Genomic DNA, 20518 nt, shown 5'->3' with positions numbered 1-20518 from the left:
TCTAGGCAGCAATATACAAGGCAGGAAAAGTAAACGATGCTGCTTCTGTGGTACTTTGAATTCTGATCTTCTTTCCCAGTCTGCCTGCTACCATTTACTTTTCAGTCTTTAAATAGCTACTCCATGCATTGTGTTTAGATTTTACAGCCAGATTCAGTAGAAGAGACAGGGCGTGGAGTTTTCTCACCCCATCTCAGCCAGTACTTGTAGTGTGTACTTTGAAGTATGGCATTCATTTATTCAGCCAAAATAGGTATTTATCATTGGAGTCCTCAGCATATGCTGGCCACTTTAAATATATTATTTGTTTAATTTTCTCTCAATTCGTTGCCTTTTAGACATGAGAAAATTGAGGGGTAAAACTTTTAAACTATATAAAGAGAACGTAGCTAGATATTAGGTGACAGGCTGGGATTTAAACAGGTACTTCTGACCACAAGGCGTGGTCCCAGGACCAATGGCTGGGACCAATGACCAAGGCGTGGTGGTGCCAGGGCCAGTGACTCAGAATCACTGGAGAAGTTGTTACAAATGCAGTATCTGTAGCCCCACCTTAGACCCACTAAATCAGAATTCTGAGAGCGGAGCCCCGGTAACTCATTTTGATCAGCTTCTCCTGTCTGGACACATGCTAAATTTGAGCAACAGTTCTCTTTGTTGTAGGACTCACAGGCACTAAGTATGTTTTAGTTTCTTAGCAGAACTGGGAAATAAGCTGAAGTAACTTTTCTCCATTGCTTGAGACATACAATAATATGCTGACTTACCTAATTTTTTTTATTGAAATCACTGACATAGAGCTTTAAAATCATATTTGTCTCTATTAAGAAAACAGTAGTTAAAATGTAAATACCATGAATTTTAAAGTTTTAAATGTATGTATGTATGTATGTAAAGAAATCAACTTAGGGGGCGCCTGAGTGTCTCAGTCGCTTGAGCGTCCGACTTCGGCTCAGGTCATGATCTCATGGTTCGTGGGTTCGAGCCCGCATCAGGCTCTGTGATGAATGCTTGCTCAGATCCTGGAGCCGGTTTTGGATTCTGTGTCTCCTTCTCTCTCTGCCCCTCCCCTGCTCACGCTCTGTCTCACCCTGTCTCTCAAAAATAAATAAATGTAAAAAAAATTTTTTAAATGAATAAAAAAGAAATCAACTTAGATTTTGATATTGGCTTAGATTAAGTTTGGGTTAAATAAAATGGCCCATATTTGGAGAATAGGTCCTATTTTGTGTAATTCTATTTTTTTCACAGAAGAATAACTAAGTTAAATTTGCATGCTCTTGTAAGACATTTAAAAGATTTATTTTAATGTTTATTTATTTTTGAGAGAGAGACAGTGTGAGCAGGGGAGAGGCAGAGAGAGAGGTAGACACAGAATACAAAGTAGGCTCCAGGCTATGAGCTGTCAGCACAGAGCCCAGCGCAGAGTTCGAATTCGCAAACCGTGAGATCATGACCTGAGTCGAAGTTGGATGCTTAACTGACTGAGCCACCCAGGTGCCCCTTGTAAGACATTTTATATAAATTTACCAGTCAGGGGGAAAAAATCCATTAGACCACATCTCCAGAATCTGTTTTTACTTTAATTAATCTGTAAGCCACATATACCTTGAGGTATATGTAGATTGATTTAGAACATTGTCTTGTGATAAACTTTGGAGTTAGAAACAATGAATCCCATTTTTCCTCTTACTAATAGGGTTGCAGGGGTTGGGTCAGAGCAGATATTAATTTTCCATTGTAGAAATAGGTTTTATAGTTAGCAATATTAATTTTTTTAATTTTTTTTTTTGAGAGAGAGAGAACAGGAGAGGGGCAGAGAGAGAGGGAGATAGAGAATCCGAAGCAAATTCCAGGCTCTGAGCTGTTAGCACAGAGCCTGATGCGTTTCTCAAACTCACGAACTGAGATACGAGATCATGACCTGAGCTAAAGTCAGACACTTAACCAACTGAGCCACCCAGGTGCCACTATAGTTAGCATTATTCATGTTACATTTTTAGTCTTGTTACTCTGTGGTGTCTACATTAGCAGGACACATACTAACAGCTGAGTACTATTTCGGGAATGTTGGTATTAAGGTGAAAAGGGCCCTCCCCTCCAGGAGCTTACTGTTTTTAAACAGGAAAATGGTTGTTATGGGGGAAAAAAAGATTGCTATGATAAAGACCTGTAGCAGACTGCAGGTATGTTGTGTTGGAGCCCAGCTCTTAGTATTTGAAATGGTTTGTGGTGGTATGCATCCCATAGGACTCAGAAAATGCTACATACGTACAGTCCATTGTGCCATCATGAGACATGTGCGTTTCTGAAAATCACCAAGCTTAGGGAAAAATGAGCCATAACACAAAAACTTCCTCAGTAACACGTTAAAAAATAAAAAAGGTAGGAACCAAATAAAAAGAGCAGCAGTTACTACATGTTAAAATGATTAAGAAGAACGTAAATATTATAATAACTATTGTGCTTTACCTTGAAAAAGACTTAAAGTCTCCTTGTGGAAGTGAGCATAGGAAAGGTGGTCTCTTGTGAGTTACTGTGAAGCAGTCGAAGTGGGTGTCTGAAACCTGAGGGAAAGTTAACCCCAGGGCTGGAAGGGGGTGACCCTGATGCAGGAGGCTGCCTGAGGTAGCTGGGAGATGTTTGAGGTGGGCACGCAGGGCTGGGTGCCGCTCAGCGCAGTTCTCACTTCCTGGCACATAAGCAAATGGGATTCGAGCTGTGCTTGTGTTGTTCCCAAATGGAACAAGCGCACTGAAACAAACATGAGTTTTCAAAACAAGTGTTGGGAGAACTGACAGTATCAGGGCTTTTTCCCACTTCTGAGAGCTAGTTTACCAAGACATCAGGGAGCGGGAGCTCTTGGGCCAGCCTGGAGGAGTGACGGAGGGCCTGACGAAAAGATGGCTGTTGAACCGTGACCTGAGGAACGAGCGCAGTGTTTTGCCAGGTATTGTGCAGGTGGGGGAGGGCATTGCAGACCAGGGGAACAGCAGCCTGAAAAAGCACACAGATGGAGCCTGACGTGTTCGGGAAGCTCTCACGTAGTTCAGTATTAAAAGATGGTTAGAACTTGGAAGGAAAAGGAAACACTTATTAAAACGTAATATCTAAAAGGTGGGGGCCAGACTCTTAGTGGCCCTATATGCCACTTGAAAAAATTTACAGTTTGCCGCCCCTCAAGGAGGGTAGAGAACACTGAAACATTTTGAACAGAAAATTCTATTTTCTCAGACTGGTTTCTATGGCATTCACCGGTGACAGTAAAGAGGGCAGATGGAACGACACACAGGTGGAGTCTGGGACTCTAGTGAGGTGAGGAAGAGCCAGGGTGGATCTTTCATGGCCTTGACCCCTTTGAGAATATTAGAAAAGCTGAAAGTGCTTACTAGCAGGTGTGCCCTTTCTGTGTTCCTAGACCTCACTATTACTGTACTGCCATTTCTTGAGGTTAAGGACTGGGGCCGTGAGAGTCTTCTTTATGGTGATGAATGAATCAGGTGACTTTCTAACCAGTTTTCACAAGAGCCAGTTTCACTGTTAGCTTAATTTTTTCAGTGCTTAAAAAGGGTGTGGTGACTCATTATTGGAGGTTTTTTTCATTATTATTGTAATGTGCATTCATTGAGAAATAATTACTTGGGTCAAAGATCTCTTTGCCCTTTGGGTTCCTATTTTTGCCCAAACTATTTTATAATACAAAATAACATTGTAAGGGATGGATAAATGTCAGGAGAAATTCAGGGGCTAATAAGCGATATAACTGCGTTCTTTCAAGCAAAAGTTAGATACAAATGATATATGAATCATAAGTCTAAATTGAGAAAGCCATCTACCTCACTCTTTAAAATATTAAACTGTTTTTCTTAGTGTTCCTTTGCAAGTGTTTTGATGCCTATGATCAGAGTAGAATACTGATAAAACTTTAATCCGATTGAAGATACCAAAGACCCTTTCTAAAACTAATTGAAAACAAGAATATCAGGATAAAATATAAAAAGCCGTGTTCTACAGTTTTCTAGTTAACAAATTCTGCTATCCCACACAGTCTTGTACGATCAGCATTTAGTAAATATTTGTTAAAAGACTAAAATGCAGTACATAAATTTAGGAAGAGCTAAAGACAGAAATAACAGAAACATTGTAAGACTTTTTTTAAAGAATTTTTTGATCATTGAAACTTTGGAGAATATAATTAATGGATTATGGATTCACAGAGGCCATATACCCTCTCAGTAATTTGCCCCTGATATTTCTATAAGGTAATAGTTGCTGTTTTTAGATTTTTTTTTTTTTTGATGAGGCATTGGTGGTAGTTTTTTAAATTATAAAACTAAAAATTCAGAACAATAATACATGATTACTGCATAAACATAAAGGAATACTACTTACTTGAATAAAAATTAAAACTCTTAAAAACTTTAAAGAACACTGATTATTTTTTCCTCCCTCATTCATATTTATAACCCTTCTTTGTTAGGAAAAGGTATTTGATCATCAGGTATCAAATTCGTACTGTAGACTAGTGCTCTTCGACTCTTACTAACTTTTGGCAGCTACTTGTGAAAGGAAACCATGGGTATAAGCGTATAATAAAAATAAAATCATAATCAGGTGCTCATAGTTATACTATAATTCATTGGCCTCAGTTTGCTTTAAAATGGAGATAGGTATTCTAATCTTTATCTGGTCTACACATTGCCAAAATTTACATATGCTCACTGTTTTCTATATTATCTGTATTCCTCTCACTTAACTTTCTCAGGAGTCCTAATCTTTTCTTTGGGCCAGATACGTATTACTTCTAGACCTCAACATTTACAGAAATACTGGTGCATCTTACTCTTACAGAAGTTAAGATTTTCTTTTCTTTCCTAACCCCTGTTCTCACCATGCTTTAATCCATTCAGTTTTGATTGTTTTCTGACTGGGCCATTTGGCTCTTCTAGAATATCCAGAGGGGCGCCTGGGTGGCTCATTCAATTGAGCATCCAACTCTTTGATTTTGGCTCAGGTCATGATCCTAGGGTCATGGGATCAAGCCCCATGTTCAGAGTGGAGCCTGCTTCAGATTGTCTCACTCCCCTTCTCTCTGCCCTCCCCATGATTCGTTCTCTCTCTCTCTCTCTCTCTCTCTCTCTCAAATAAATAAAATGGAAAAAAAAATTAGAATATGCAGAGAAGAATTGATGAAGTCATAGTCATTTAACGTGGCCAAGTACAGGAATAAAAGCACTTTTTTTTTTTTTAGCAGGGCACGTAATACCCTTTAAAGTCTATTTTTCCCACCTTTAAAGATTGCTTGTTCTTTATGGAGTAAAACCATTCCACCTGCCCTGCCCTATACTTCATCAGTCTGAACCACTCCTCTTCCTTTGGAAAGCTAGACCCTTTCCTGAGTCTGTGCCTTTGCATGACCTCTGCTTGAAATGCCTTTCTCCACTTGGTAGGTAACTTCATTCTTCAAACCCTGGCTCAAAGTCACCTTTTCTGTCAGGCCTTCCCTGATCCCCTGCATTAGCTAGGATCAGGTACAGAGGCAAGTAAGAGAACCTCCAGAATAACAGTGGCTTAAAGACAAGAGAGAATTTCTTTCCCTGCTGTCAAAGTTTAGAATTTGCAGCATAGGGCTGAAATGACGTTAGGGAAGTAATTTCCAACTCACGGCTCCAAAGTCCTTCAGATTTGACCCTTGTCCTCATGGTCCAGAGTGGAGGTATCTGTTTTAAGCAGCCTGATGTAGGAAGGAACAAAAAAAGGGACCAAGGGCATACAGCATTTCCGGGGTCTCTCACGCACGTATCTGTGTGTACCTCATTGGCACAAATGTGTTTATTCTTGGTGGCTTTGTACCAGCTAATTGTATTGTTATGGAAGAAGGGGAGGACAAGTATGGGATGCAGCTAGCAGCGTGCCACACGTCCCCAGCTCGAGGTAGTTGCTTTGCACTTTGTGTTCCCAGCACCAATTAGAATTAATTAGAGTTTAGGTTGTATTGTAATTTGTTTGCCTTCTTCACCAGATTGTGGACTTCGCAGACTGAATGTGTTTTTCTTTCTTTTTTTTTTCCTTTCTCTCTCCATCTCTAGCACTTTACATAAAGTTCAGCAAATAGTCCATGCTCATAGAGTATTGAGTGAATAGATAAAGACATTTGGGAAGATTACAGCAAAATTGTCAGCGACCTAAGTAGCCAATGATAAATACCCATGTGAACAAGGGAAACTGCTTATGTAAACACTGATTTCTTAGACTTAATTTTTTCTTCCCATTTTCTGTATTACATGGAGATGACACTGCCACTAATTGAGGGCGTGGCTTCTCCAAATTAACCACACAGAGTACAAAGTTACTTAAAAGCTTGTATATTCTTCTCTGTGTCCTACTCATTTTTTTTTTAAACTGTGGCCAAATACACATAAAAGGTAACCATTTTAGCCATTTTTAGATATATGATTCTGCAGCATTAAGTACATTCACATTGTTGTGTAACCATCCCCATCATCCATCACCAGAGCTTTTTTATGTTCCCCAACTCTGTCCCCATGAAACCCTGACTCTACCTCTTCTCTGTCCAGCCCTGGCAGCCACCACTCCACTCTCTGTCTCAATGAATGTGACCACTCTAAGTACCTCATGTAAGTGAGATCATACAATATTGTCCTTTTGTGACGGGCTTATTTCACTTAGCATAATGTTTTCAGGGTTCATCCATGTTGTAGCCTATGTCAGAATTTCTTTCCGTTTTAAGGCTGAATATAATTCATGTGTATGTGCCACCTTTTATTTATCCTTTCATTTATCAATGGATGTTTGAGCTGCTGTGTTATGGTTTGGTGAGTTTTTTGTTCTTTTTTGTTTTTTGGTTTTTTTTTCTTTTTTACAAACATCCTCAAGAGAGATAGAGTCTTATTCTACTGTAATTTCACCACCACTATCCCCAAACACAAACCACAAAAATCATAATCATAATTTAATCAAACTGTATAATCATATACCTTTTTAAAAAGAAATTTAACAAGATGAAAATAATCACCTATATTAGGAAAATAGCTTTATGGGAAGTAATGTACTCCCCTCTCCCAATCACAGTTTCTGAAGTATAAACTAAAAAAATAAAATTAAGCTATGAAAAACATTATCCTGATGTGAAATCTGGAAAATGGGTACAAGAGTGGAATTAGGAAGAAACATAAGTGGATTTTCACAAGAAAAGATTAGATTTTGTTTTAATTAAGAGCCTCTGACTATATGGTAAAGCCATAGGAGAGTACAACCTGTGAGTCCCTATCATTTTAAAATATAGAGATTTTAAGGGCTCCTGGCTGGTTCTCTCGGAGGGACGTGCAGCTCATGAGTTTGAGCCCCACACTGGGTGTAGAGAGAACTTAAATAAATAAAGATTTTTTAAAAATAACTAAATATGGTGATTTTACTGTCACTGGACCATGAGAAAGAAATTATGACTGTAGCTTGGTGGTTTGCTTTTATGAAATTCTCTAGCATTGAAGAAAAAAGGGTTATGAATGGGTGGAGTAGGGAAGATTAGCTCTATCTATTCCTGTCACCTGACCCCTTTTGTTATTAGGTGGAAGTTATCTCAGTGACAAGAATGATTGGATATTTGATTGCCAATAATATGACTCATGCCTAGGGAATTCTTGGTTTTGGCCTCTATCCAACTGGTCGCATAGTCCAAATAGCAATCTAATACTTGTACTAAAATTCTCAGATCAAGCTTTCAAATAATTATTTAAGTAGAATGCATGTCCAGTGGTTTAAGCAGAATCTCAAACGCTTTCCCATTGCTGCTGATTGTTTGGTCATTTTGGCAAAATGGTGAATCAGACTTGATTAGCCAACTTACAGGCCAGCAGCTGATTTAGTCAATTGATTGAGCCAAGACTGAAGCGCCAGAATAAAATAGAGCACATTGGTCCTAATACCTTTCTGTCTTTTCCAAAAACGTCTGGATATAAATTCCCATCCCTCCCCTAGGTATTTTGTGTTGCAAGAAGAAGCATAAGATTTCCTTGTCTTGACTCTTACAGTACCATTGTAGAGATAAAATTAACAAGCCTGCAACAATCTGAACAGAAGAGAACTGTGATGTTAGCAGTAAACCCTTTTTGAGAAATTAGAGCTTGGTATAGACAGTAAACATTGAATTGAATGGTGAAGTACAGAGTAGTGAAAGTGTTTGAGAGGGAAGAGGCTTAAGTTGGGATAAGACAGGGCCTGATGGTGGATGGCAGCAAGTGAAAGTCAGGTACAAGCCGCTACACGTGACTGTTGACTGTTCCTGAAAGGAGAGGCGTCCAGCAGTGGGAAGAGTGTAGGAAGAGGGGGGAGACTAAGGTGTTGTAGAAGTCCAGGAATGTGCCAGTAGAAACCTGGACAGGGTTACTGGCAGTGAGAGTCATTCTGGAAAAAGAAACTATTGAACCTAGTAACATTAAATGTAAGGGTGGTAAGTGGAAGAAGAATAAAGTAAAACTTTTCTGAGAAATTCTGTAGGAAATGGGTAGTGATATCCCAATTTGGGGAAGAATCCTAAGATAATTTTAGATGTAGTGACTATGAGGTACAATTGGGAATAGCCAAATGGAGACAGACTTTTTACGCTATTAGGACGAAAAAGTGGGTGGAATGTGTGGTCTGGAAGTGTGCTCCTCATATGTACCCAGCTGTACTTGACGAGGTTAGAATTGGTCCTAGAAAATACATGATATAACAGTAAAGGCAAGAACACACGTTCTTCTAGTTTCTCTATATATGTGAAAACTCTTAAAATCAAATAAAATTTTTTTCCCATTAGCTTTATTTCAACTGAAGGGACTAAGTTAAATAGATGACGTTCAGAAATTGTATCCAGGAAACGGAAGTTCTTCTCCCACACTGTTAAATGGAAAGTGAATCCAAACTGTTTACATGGCTAGTGGGATGCAGAACAGGGGCAAGAACCGGGGTTCTCTCATTAAGCACCACATCTTAGAATAAGTAAGTATTGTGGCAGAATACCATCATACCATGGAGAGTTATGTTCTTAAATATTGTAAGTTATTGAATTAACTACTTAAGGTGTAGCTGAATTTCATAACATTGGAAGTAATCTGCCAGTATGTAATTGAATATTTCATGTTTCTCTTTAGTGGAAGATTTTGTTGGGTCTGCTGTGCCAAATGTTTACGGCTTTCTCTCTCAGAATGGCTCTTTTTGTATATAGCAAAACATATATAACCATATGGAGTCAAGTAGGAGAAAAACTTGGCAAAGGAGGGTTTCTCTTATAATTAGATTAGAAATTGTCCAAAGACGTAGTATGTTACAGTAATGATAAAGGTCATATAATCCGGGAAACGATTGTCTGGTATAGAGATGGACTATTACTGGAGTTTCACTAAAGGCTCCTGAGGTGGTGGTTAGCACTTCGCTACTGCCTACAACAAATACTGCTTCTTGCTTTCTTTGTTCTCTCTTGTGCATGCTGCCTTTTTGCTCTTTATTTTCCTTTTTTGTAGAGAAGTACGTGTATATATTGAACAGTGAATAAAATATAAAGGATCAGTTTAAAGAGTAATTAAAAGCGCACCACCCAGATTAAGACACAGAGCACTGTCCGTGCCCTTCCACATACAGTGCCTGCCAGTGCTCCTTCCAGTCCAACCTCAGCTGTTTCTATCTACCCTGTCCCGTCTCCCGGAAGTAACCGTATTCCTACTTTGGTGATAATTATTTTTTTCTTCTCTTTAAAGATGCCTGTGTGTCCTTTACTTTTCTTTAAAAGTTTTCTTTTGCCCTTTGGCACACATATATGCAGACATATGTATATATGTCAATATGGAGTCTTTTGTGTCTGACTTACTTTTGTGCTCTTCATCCATATGTTATGATATTTTTATTTCTCTAATGCATTGTACCCATTCTACTCCATCACATGAATAACGCCGTGCAAACCCAGACTACAAACCACTGTCTGGGGCCGACAGACTTCTTAGGGACTTGTATCCTGGATATCCTACCCACCGTGCTTTCTTTCTCTTGCTTCTCTCTGGGCTAAAGCAATCTTCCCTACAATCCCCTAGGGTTGGCATTAGGGTTTAGGTTTTGTACAGTTCACCTTTACCTAAGATTATAGCTCTTCGGGGTCCTAGTGGAATGTGGGAAAGAGTTCCCTTATACTCCACTTTCTGAGGCATTTTTGCACTGACAGTTGTTCGCCCCTCCCTGTGAGGGTGATTTGCTGTGTTCTTTCTGCAAATGCCTTCAGGGCCAGAGTGTCTTCAGGGGGTCCGGTTACCTCTCTGGGGTACCAGGTGCCCCTAGAATTTGTTCCGGCAGTTTCCCACCATTTTGTCAGCTTTTTACTTTAAGATGCTTTTAGGGCTTGGGGTTTTTGTTGATTTTTTCTTTTTCTTTCTTTCTCTCTCTTTTTTTTTTATCTAGGGATTTTTAATTGTTTTCAGCAGGAGGGTTGGTCTGAAAAATCCTAGTCTGTCATTACCAGATATGGTATCCTCTTGATCTCGATTTTTTCCCCCACTTAGCCTCCTATTTCCTGTTTTTTCCTTCAGCCTCCATGTTAATGACCTTCACAAACATTCATATATTGAGCATTTACTATGTACCAAGCATGACACAAAACAAAGTCCCTGCTTTCTTGAAACTAACATAGTGGATTCTGGATTGTGAGCAAAGTAGTAGCACTATAAGATAGCATTTTACAAACTGATACACAGAATATTAGTGTCCTCTGAAATCTTAATAAGGTATCATTGCCAAATAAGTCTAGGCAGTAAGGTATCTTCTCTCAGAGAGCTCAGGCATTACCTTACTTAAACTGAAAACTTTATAGAATGCCTCTTAATATTTTATGGCATCCTAGGAACCCAGAGAACATGATTTCTGAAATTCTGGAGTAGGATTTTGGAGTGTTATTAAATACCTCTGTATTATTGCGTGTTGTCACAGAGCAATTTCAGCTCTGACTTTTCCCAGTCATGTATAAGGGGAACATTTGCTGAGGGAGTAAACCAAGGCAGCCATGCTCTACATTATAAATGACCTTCTCTTACTTGGCTGTAGGTGGTTGGAATGGTGTGGGTGCCCAAATCAGAGGCGCCACTCATAGGTCAGCCACTGGCCAGCCGGGTGCACTCGCACAATTTCATCCAGCTGGGAACCAGCCGAACCAGTCAGGTTCCCACAGATCTCATCGGCTGGTTAAAAAAAAAAATCTAACTCTTGCTTTTAATTTTGTCTGGATGTACTCAGGGTAGACAAGTAGAAGGGAGTGGTTGCCGTAAGGAGACACATGATGATGTTGGATCGCAGAACTTAGAAAAAGTCAAGGATTTTGCACTTAACTCCTTTTAATTTTTAACTCCTTTATCCTCACATCCATACTTAGAACCAGTCCTTGGCCACCAGCACGCACAACGACATTTGCCAGACTGAGTGAATGTCCATACTCTGCAGCCCGAAGAGACCGATACAGAAGAGTTGAATTCCTATCAAAGTGCTACTTTTTTGCTTAACAACTCGAGGTTGTTTTCGTGGCGATGGAATACACACCATTGCCACCTCTGCTCATTCCCTTCTCCTTTTGATTACATTTTAGAAACTTGTCTTCTGAGCTCAGCTGTGTCAAAAGTGGTATTGTTTTATAGCATCGCATAATCTATTTCTGTTGGTTGTCTTATAAATAGTATCTTCATGTACCAAAAACTGCACATTACTTACTATTGGGACTCTTTGAGAAAGGGTATTTTGTATTTCCCAATCCAGTGTTACTTAGCACTATTTGAGAAAAATCAAGCTGGCTCTGTAGAGATCTCTGTATTTGTTATTCCTTTCCCCACTGATTTTGTTCACCAACTCCTCACGTCCTCTGTCTTTGTGTGACTTTTTCCTTCCTTGTTGTCTTCCCACCTTTTCTTAAAAAGTGTTATTTAATACTTCATCATTTATTTCCTTTGCATTTTACACATAATTTTGGATTTATAATATGAAATTAGATTGGTGTTTTTCAAGATTTACTTCCTTTTTCAATAGAGTTTTTTCCGACACATTTGAATGTAATGTTTTAGAAAATACAGAAAGGGAAAAAAATGAAATTATAATTTAAAAAACCACCCAAGATTACCACATTAGTATTTCCTATTCATAATGTCTTTATTAAATATACATTTATATGTATATGTGTATGCTAAGGTAAATTTAGATGTACGGTTTAATGTCCATATTCATTTAATATCATGAACATTTCCAGAATTTTAAATACTCCCAAGACATGATTTTAATGTCTTTTTGTTAGTCCACCATATAAGTACATAAGCTATTTAACAAATTCTCTGTTAACTCAGCAATACAGTTATTGCCAATTTTTTGCTAAAATAATACTATGAAGACTATTTCTTGTATAAAAATGTGTGTCCTTATCTGACTATTTTCTTGTAATAAATTTCTAATTGTCCTATGGTCTAAAGGCATAGTATGTCATTTGTCATTTAATTTTGTTTGTGTGTATTTTTTTTGGTATCCAGAGTTTAAAGTTTTATGTCATTGTGTCATTTGGATTTCCTTTTGGTTTCATTCTTCAACATTTTGCTTAAATAGGCTTTCCTATCTCTTCTGTGAGAGGTCATATGGTTCTTTCTATTTACTCCATTGAAATTCTCACCCATTCCTTTTATAGGAACATTTGAGATGACTAGATTATAGACCGAGAAGCGCAGTTTTCAAGTTTCAGAAAATTTGACGGCTAACTGTATTTTTATTCCCATCTACTTCCAAACAGAAGGGAAAAAGATGATTAATAATAAACCTATAGTTGAACATTTAGTATAATGAGAGTTGATCTAGCCTTACATAAGGGAGTGGAAGGGGGATCTCCAAGTCTATCAGAAACTTATAAACTAAGGTCTTCCATTGGATTTCCTGTTGGTAATAGCAGAAAAGAGGAGAAACAGTCTGTTAGGTTTTTCATTGTCTGCTTAAAGGAGGAAGCATATTGATTTTTTTTTTTTTTTTTTAAGAGAGAAATCTTGGCAGTAAAGTCAAAGAGGAGTTTTTTTGTGTGGATCTTTATATGAGGAATGATGTCTTTGATACCATTTCTTAGACCATGGAATAATACAGGCCATTTATTTTATAAATTCTTTTTTTAAGCTTATTTCTGTTTGTTTGTTTGCTTGTTTGTTTTTTTTTTAGTAATCTCTGCACCCAGCATGGGACTCAAACTCGCAACCTGGTATCAAGAGTCACATGTTCTTCTGACTGAGCCAGCCAGGCGCCCATTTTATAAATTCTTAATAAAAGTTGAGAGTATAATATTAAGTTGTAATTCTAGTAAAGTACATCTGTAGGGAGTCAAAATAATGCAGACCACATATTTGAAGTAATTTGATCAAATACAGAGCACAGAAAAGCTTTGTGGATGGTTCAGTATTGCTTAAACCAGGTGTTTGAACATAATAGTCAAGATTTCTAAAAATCAGATTTGACTTATGTGTATTTGTGATTCCCAGTTAGAAATAGCAGTTTGGGAGTGGTTCGTCCACATTAGATCCAAGTGTTTAGCTGGAAAGTTTGACATAGGGGGAAATTAGAGTCTATTATTATTTGACAAGGTGGAGAATATGAGAATTAACTGTCCCTTAAACTGCTCGATTCATCTTTGAAACTATTTAAGCTTACTTTTCTCTGTTTGTAAAAAGAACCCCCATCTTAAGCTATATTTATGGGAAGTAAATATTCCCTTAACTCTGTAGGAAGGTTTTTTTTTTAGGGGGTGTCGGGGAGTGAGGGGAGTTTGTATTGACAGAACAGTGTGGCTTTTGTTAGGTATTTTTGCAACTAGCACTGACTTGCAGTGTTTAAATTGAGCACTAAATCAGCGCCTGACTGAAACATGACTAGCTGTAGGTAATGAGACTATTTAGACAACTCTGTACGTTGGATATTAGAATTATACTTTAATCGGACAATAGTGTGATCAAGAGTCAGAACAGTAACTGCTGTGCTAGTGCTAGATCTGAAATAATGTGACTCTATTTGTGGAATGCCGTGCTTATTTTTTTTTTAAATGCTAACATTAAAAAAAAAAATCACAGCACTTTGAGGTTAGTGCATTCAGTTGCTTGTAGAGGAAAGACTACCTGAGTTGGCTAGAGACAGAGGGTTGCTTATCCTCTTTAACATCTCCCATGAAAGACTCCTCACAAATCTCTTTTGGTTGTTTATTTACATTTTTAACTATTTGCAATATTTTTTTTTCCTAAGAGTTTCTAAGGAATTCTCCTTTTTAGAGAAAGATTCTTTATACACAGAAAAACAACCATTTGGTCACCTTTTTTCTCCAAGTGATACAGTTTCAGGTATGTCAGTTACCTTTGTATCTCTAAGTTAGGATACTGAGAATTAATTGGGGTTTTTTTTGCTCCTTTGATGTACAGTTCTTAAAGTATGGAGGAAGTAGCCAGACATAGAGTACCTGGACTTTGTTCCTAGCTGCTTAAAATCCTGGAATGAATATCGTGGAAGACGTTCAGAGGGCAGGGAGTGGAGGAAGATAGGCTAGGCAGTGGTTACACCTCAGACGTGTCAATGATGCTGAAGCCTGGACCTGGGAGAGGGGCAGTGAGATGGAACGGATGGACCTGGCACAGCTGTGGGCTGGACTGTAGACCATATTCTTACAGTTCATTGCTCCCTAGGGAAGCACAAAGGCAGTGGTAACTCTAGCACATTTTCCTTCTTCCATTTTAATCTCATCCTTCTGGAGCATGTAGAAGATAGAACTTTGGTTAAAGGAATTATTTAACAGAAATATCAATCTGTTTTCTTGCCCTTTAAGGTAATTTTCTTTGTTGCAAGTCATTTAATTTGTTTCCACTGTTGGTTGGTAGTATATAGATACATTTGTACTTAGCAGAGAAATATATGAGTGTGTGTGTGTGTGTGTGTGTGTGTGTGTGTGTTTATCTTGTATCCTGTTACCCTGCTGAGAACTTACTTGTATTAGTTCTAGGGTGTTCATTTGCCCTTTCTTCCTTCCTTCCTTCCCCTTTCCTTCCCTCCTAAGATGCCTTAAGGTTTTCTATGTGGACAATCATGTCATCTGAGAATGGACAGTTTTATTTCTTCCCTTCCAATTAGTGTGCATTTATTTCTTCTTCTAGCCATATTGTGCTGGCTGTCTCTTCTCTTTTGACCCTAAGCTCTTGCTCTGGCCACCAGTGACTAGAAATCACAGTTGTTAGACAGGCTAACTTTTCTGCCTGGAATGCTTGCCCGAGTTGGGGCTTTCCTGTGCAGAGATTTTTAATTACTGATTCAAAGTGTTTAAGAATTATGGACTATTGATCTTTTAATTTCTTCTTGAGTCAGCTTAGGAAATTTATATTTTTCAAAAAATCTAGCCACTTCTAAGTTTATTAGCTTAAAGTTGTTCATATGGCCTTTTATCCTTTAAACCTTTATTTTATATCTTTATTTGTTCCCCTTATGTCTTACAGTATTCATACCTGTAGTTTGTGACCCTAGACTATTGTGCTTTCTAAGGGTTTTGGTCTTCTCTTGATTGGTCAGTGCGCAGGTACACAGCACATCTCTTTTCCCTAACCCCCTGCACCGTTTCTAATTAGGAGTTTCTAAGCTGCTATACACTTGGTATCCAGAGAATAAAGTTGTTTAAAATGCGGGTCAGCTTAGAATAAATATTGCATGGAGCAAGGGCTTCAAGTATTCTCTGAGTATTCTTCAAGTATTCATCTGAGAACGTGAACTTTTATTACAATGTCTTCCATGTACGATATCGGTAAATGTTAAAATGAGTATATTTCTAATCATCTTTTCAGCTTCCTTGTGTCTCAGCTTTTGATAGATAAGGTTCTAACTCTGTTCTTTTAACAAGTTAAAGATTTTTAATTGTCCTCTTTTTTTTTTTTTTTAATAAAATTGTATGTTGTGTGGTAATAGATAACACAAAACTGGGTGTATTAGAGTTCCTAGTCTGTAATTTTGGTCAAAGTGTTCTTTTTGACATTAGTCTTCTTAAGCGTTTAAAAGGTATCCTTATTTGCCTTTACTTTTCTCAAGACCCCTCCCATAATTTCTAAAGAATAGACTGATTTCAAGGTGCTTAAATTTTCTTTTTTCTTAAGCTGGTAGAGAATCTAGATCAAAAAAAGGGAAGTTGTCCTAATTATGTTCATTTTATTTCTTAGATTCATTACAAGCTCTCAAATTATTTGAAGACCCTTAGTTTTCTTCATGCCTAAAGTTTGGCATAGAAGAGAGTAGTGCCCATTAGTTTATACAAGGAGGGTAAATGTATTCTCAGTAGTATTAGATAAAAAGTAAAAGGATAAAAGGAAAATGTTGTTAAAAAAAATCATCTTACTTTCGTCCTTTAAGGAAAGTGTTGTTAAAAAAAAATCATCTTACTTTCGTCCTTAGAGTCTTTGAATTTCTTGTGATACTAAACTGCTGGGGTTATAAAGTGGTTACCCTTCCTAGAGAAGGAAATGGTCCAGATTACAGTTACTCACTTACCATTAGTAACTGAATATTCTTTGTAAATTATTAGCACAATCACAAGGAGCTCATTGTTAAGCACTTTCCCAAGTCAGAGATTCTTTTCTGGATTAAGGCTAGCCAGCCTAGTAGCTTGCTCCACCAAATTCTTTTTATTTTTTTTTAATTTTTTTACAAATAGTTTATTGTCAAATTAGTTTCTACATAACACTCAGTGCTCATCCCCAAAGTGCCCTCCTCCGTGCCCATCCCCCCTCCCCCCCACATCCATCAGTCCTCAGTTTTTGTCAGCATTCAAGAGTCTCTCATGGTTTGCCTCTCTCCCTTTCCCCCACCATTTCCGCCCTTCTTCTCCCCCTTGTTCCTCTGTCAAGTTCCTCCTAATCCTCCTATACGTGCAAACATATGATATTTGTCCTTCTCTGCCTGACTTATTTCGCTCAGCATAACACCCTCAAGGTCCATCCATGTTGCTACACATGGCCAGATGTCATTCTTTCTCATTGCCATGTAGTATTCCATGGTATAGATAAACCACATCTTCTTGATCCATTCATCTGTTGATGGACACTTAGGCTCTTTCCATGTTTTAGCTATTGTGGAGAGTGCTGCTATGAACATTGGGGTACATGTGCTCCTATGCATCAGCATTTCTGTATCCCTTGGGTAAATTCCTAGCAGTGCTATTGCTGGGTCATAAGGGAGTTCTATTGTTAGTTTCCTGAGGAACCTCCACACTGTTTTCCAGAGGGGCTGCACCAGTTTACATTCCCACCAACAGTGTAGGAGGGTGCCCGTTTCTCCACATCCTCGCCAGCATCTCGAGTTCTCTGATTTGCTCATTTTAGCCACTCTGACTGGCGTGAGCTCCACCAAATTCTTAAGCTGAGAGTTGTTTTGCTTTGTTGGTGTTTGTTTGTTTGTTTGTTTGTAGCTGCCTTTTGGTGTTAAGGGAGATGGGGGAACAGGACTGTCGATGCCACACGTCTGTGTGCCTGTCTATAGAGGCAGTATCTACAGTACTAACCACACACTGTTCCGGAGCTTGGGAAGGTGCCTGATTTGCCCAACTGAAGCAGCCTCCCTTGAGGTGAGAGAGATAAAGGGAAGACTAACTCACCAATTCTCTCTCCCTGACATAAAACAGCTTTGCTTTGTGCCACTGTCACCAACAGGTACCTTCTCCTGCCTTGGATTGGCCATAAAACAGAAGCTACCATTTTTGAGCCCCTGTGATTGACTCAGCTGTACTCACCTTATATCATGTTATCCTCTTAAAAACCCTTGTAAAAGAGGGCTCATTGTTCCTATTTTTAGATGGAAAGGCCGAGACTTAGATTTCACACAGCTAGCAGAGTGCTTGAATTTGATTTTCGGGCCTTCTGAAGCTAAAGCATATGTTCCTTATGTTCCACCGCAGTCTGCCAATAATGCGGGCCAGGTAAGAAACGTTTCAGTGAACGGTGTATTTGTTAGCTCATTACATAAGATGCTTTCTCCATAGAAAATGAAGTGGAACTTATTGGGATTTTATGCTCCCCTCGTATGCAGTATCTATATGGTAAAATTTAAATTGTGACACTGTTTTCATAGACTAAAAAGGAACATAGGAGCAAAAATGTAAGTGAATGAGGACTGTGTTTCTGGACCTTGCCCAGTACTATGCAGATTAGCTATGCTTAGTTTAGGTTGTAGATGAACTATAGCTTCCACTGCTATGGAACATTGAAATCCCTGTTGTGTTTCCCTGGAAGTAATATAACTTTAAATGGTTAATAGAATTTACGGTCTGACGGATACTGTACATTGGAAGATACTGACATTTTGCCATGACCCAAAACTGAATGGGAGAATTAATTTTTAAAAGGAAGACAAGTTAAAACTTTATGCTAGATAGTACTGGTAGCATTTTTGAAGCCTCCTGTCTTTTGAGTGTCTCATATGTGAAAGACTTTAATAGATATGACGTCTAATCCTCAGATCCAACCCACGAGGTGGCTGGTGTTATCCTCATTTTACCAAGAGGGAAATTTAAGTTCAGAAATCCATCCAAATACGAACACATCCAAGTTCACAGCATTCTGAAGTGGTAAAGCTGGACTTGACCCTCGTGTCCTGCTCTACTTCCCCATACACGGTCTCGTGCCTGTGTCCTTTACATTATGCTGCTGGAAGACAAGGGCAGGCAGCAGCTCTGCAAGTGATTTGGGTTTAAGAATGGGATCTTGGTGGCCTGCAGCGCCCTCCTCCACTGGAGGTTAGGATTATATGCGTAAAAATTGAGACACAGAGATACAAATTTTATTTACTTGGTTTTTTTTTTATTATTATTAGAAATAGCCCTTCAGTTATCTTTTTGGAGAAAGTATTAAGCAGTCTAACACTGTGACTTGACTCTTAATTTGATGTCCCTCTTTTCTTCTTTTTTTAAAAAATGGACTACTGTATTTCTCTTAATATGCAGGAAGAAATACAAGAACTTCTTATGCTTCATCCCTTGAAATTAGACATGTGGTTTCAAACACATTCTTTTTTTTAATGTTTTATTAATTTCTGAGAGAGAGAGAGAGACACACAGTGTGAGCAGGGGAGAGGCAGAGAGAGAAGGAGACACAGAATCCGAAGCAGGCTCCAGGCTCTGAGCTAGCCGTCAGCACAGAGCCCGACACGGGGCTCAAACCCACAAATCGCGAGATCATGACCTGAGCCGAAGTTGGATGCTCAACCGACTGGGCCACGCAGGCGCCCCTCAAACACATTCTTAACAGATCCTTGCTAGTATTCTAGAAAAGAAGAGCCTATTATTTACATAGATCCGTTAGTTTTAATAAGGTCAGAATATTTCTGAGTGGTACAAGAGCCTACACAAAGGTTTAGGACTTTCATAATAGGCATAGCATAGAGAGCAAAACATTCACAATAAGCCTGTGAATCATATATCTTTTACTCTGCATTCTTTTGGTCAGGTTATTGTTTCACTCTTTACAATTGAAATGGAACAAACATAATTTTCTTTTGAGTATGTGTGTGCTAGCTTTGTCGACTTGTAATATCAGTTCCAGCCTTTTCTTGCTCTGGAATAGTTGAAGAAACATGGAAATGATGTTTTCCTTGAGGTTTTAATGAGCTTTGTCATGAAACTCCCTGGACTAGAGTTGTTGGTGTACAGAGTAAGCTGTATTCAAGAAGAAGTAGAAAACCTTAAACAGACTGATGATAATGGAAGAAATTTACATCCAAGATATTTCTAATCTCTCAGTCGTATTCATTTCTGCATCTCTAAAATTGAGATCATTTTTACTCGCAGGATTGTTGGGAGAAGCAAAATTCGTGTATCAGTGCCTGGCACATGGTAGCAGTCAGTAACAGAGTCATCCTCAGCTCTCCCGTCACCACTGCTCTTTTGTTCAGCTTTCTCGACGTTTGTTTGTTTGTCTGATGTTTTATTGCTTACTTCAAAGACACTTGGATTTATTTGTTGATTTAAAAAACATTGCTGCTAGACATTTTTCTCTCTTACTAATCTGATCCCATCTCTAACATAGCTAATTAAATAAAAGTACATTTTTCAAGAAATGAGAAGGGATATAGCCACCAACATGAAGGAGATTTTTTTAATTGTAAAAGAATCTTATGTATAGCTTCTTGTATAAAAAAGAGCATATACTAATAGAGATAACCAGTGGTTATCTCTGAGTGGTGGAACTTCAGGTGAGGTTAGATTTTTTTTTTTTTTTGCTATGTTTATATAGTGCTTTAATTCTTCCATAGTATGTATGTTTCATTTTTTATAAGAAATAGTTCCCAGTTTTTTTACTGTTATGCTCTAGGAACCATCCATATACCTTTATCATTACAAACTTAAGGTTATCTTCTTAGGTATTGTTTCCCTAAATTGTTCCATAGAATGACTATTAGTTTTGGTGAGTATAATATCAAAGGTGTTATAATGTGTTATATCAGAGATGGCCAGGTATGT

At 38.3% G+C, this 20518-nt stretch overlaps 1 protein-coding gene across 4 annotated transcripts in view; it reads left to right on the top strand.

The window, feature by feature from the left end:
• The window catches only part of SOCS5 (suppressor of cytokine signaling 5), a 66503-nt gene that overhangs the window by 30823 nt on the left and 15162 nt on the right, over positions 1-20518 (top strand). Inside the window, exon 1 of one of the 4 annotated variants that reach the window (XM_039245937.1) lies at positions 3297-3315. The exons of 2 other annotated variants lie outside the window; for them this stretch is intronic. The gene's annotated coding sequence lies outside the window, so the exon portion shown is untranslated. Of the gene's footprint in view, positions 1-3296; positions 3316-17610; positions 17630-20518 lie in introns of those variants that run through there. One more of the 4 variants, XM_039245936.1, reaches the window with a different exon arrangement.

The sequence above is a fragment of the Hyaena hyaena genome, unplaced genomic scaffold, assembly GCF_003009895.1.
Source record: "Hyaena hyaena isolate Hyena2069 unplaced genomic scaffold, ASM300989v1 scaffold_274, whole genome shotgun sequence".
Lineage (NCBI taxonomy): Eukaryota > Metazoa > Chordata > Mammalia > Carnivora > Hyaenidae > Hyaena > Hyaena hyaena.
Note: the sequence above shows the minus strand (reverse complement) of the source record. Positions and strands in the feature narration are given on the sequence as shown.